General features: G+C 50.1%; 1 non-coding gene across 1 annotated transcript; it reads right to left on the reverse strand.

Annotated features, from left to right (window-relative positions):
* Positions 1-250: 250 nt before the first annotated feature.
* On the reverse strand, positions 251-323 carry Pmar_PMAR013326. Its single transcript has one exon. It is a non-coding gene; the product is annotated as a tRNA-Arg (tRNA).
* Positions 324-1,050: the final 727 nt, after the last annotated feature.

Raw genomic sequence — 1,050 nt, forward strand, 5'->3', positions numbered from 1 at the left:
TGACTTCATGGCACACATGTTTCCCATCTGACACGCTGAATAGATCGCAAAACTCTCGCTCTCATAGAGGGCTCCATTACATAGTGTTCTTAAAGGGGTCAATTCATTGGAGATCGCTTGTTGGCAGACCAACAATCTTCTTGTACCGTTAGCTTCGGCATGTATTCCGACGAGTCACAAGGGTGTACAATCAACATCGACATCTGTACGGCCAGTGGCATCCGTGTATGAACACTTTTCGGCTTGAAGACGATCTCGGTGGGACTCGAACCCACAATCTTTGGTTCCGAAGACCAACGCCTTATCCATTAGGCCACGAGACCAACGAGTTTGAGATTTATCCCACTATCTCGTCGCTATGCGCAACACCGACTTAACGGCACACATGAGTTCGCATCCGCCACGCTGAATAGATCACAAAACTCTTGCTCCTCATAAAGGGGCCCCCATTACATAGTGTTCTAAATGAGGTCAATTCATTGGAGATCGTTCGTTGGCAGACCAACAATCTTGAGAGCTTAGCGAAGCGTTGCGGCAGTGAAATCACCTCAGTAACGAGAGACTATGCAAACCTGGAACGCACCGCGAAGAGCACACAATCTGTACGTGCATACGCACACATGCGTGCAAGATACATGTGTGGTCATCCCACGGAACTCAACCTAATAATTCCTTGTTGCCATGTGGAGCAGCGATGCACCACTGGCCTGATGCGCTGTGCCGTCCTCTGCGGAGGCGTATATCCGACTACGTTGGGTAGTCTAATTGTTGATTCGGCACAGTGGGGCCGGGAAGTGGCCGAGAGATCGGCCATTCCAAGTATGACTCATACTGTATGAGTTCCTATGGGGTGTCTAGCGCTCGTGTGCGACCAGAGTGGAAGTGTATACTCCCACCCCATTCATGCCTATATATTTAACGTCCTCTGTCGGGAGCGTTATTTGTCCACGGTAGGTAGTCTACCGGCCCAGCGGGCCTGAGAGGTGGTCGAAAAAGGAAATCAAGCATTCTAACCACCGTGAGACACTACGATATGACTAGCGCTTGCGT

This window comes from Perkinsus marinus, assembly GCF_000006405.1.
Source record: "Perkinsus marinus ATCC 50983 genomic scaffold scf_1104296960536, whole genome shotgun sequence".
Lineage (NCBI taxonomy): Eukaryota > Perkinsozoa > Perkinsida > Perkinsidae > Perkinsus > Perkinsus marinus.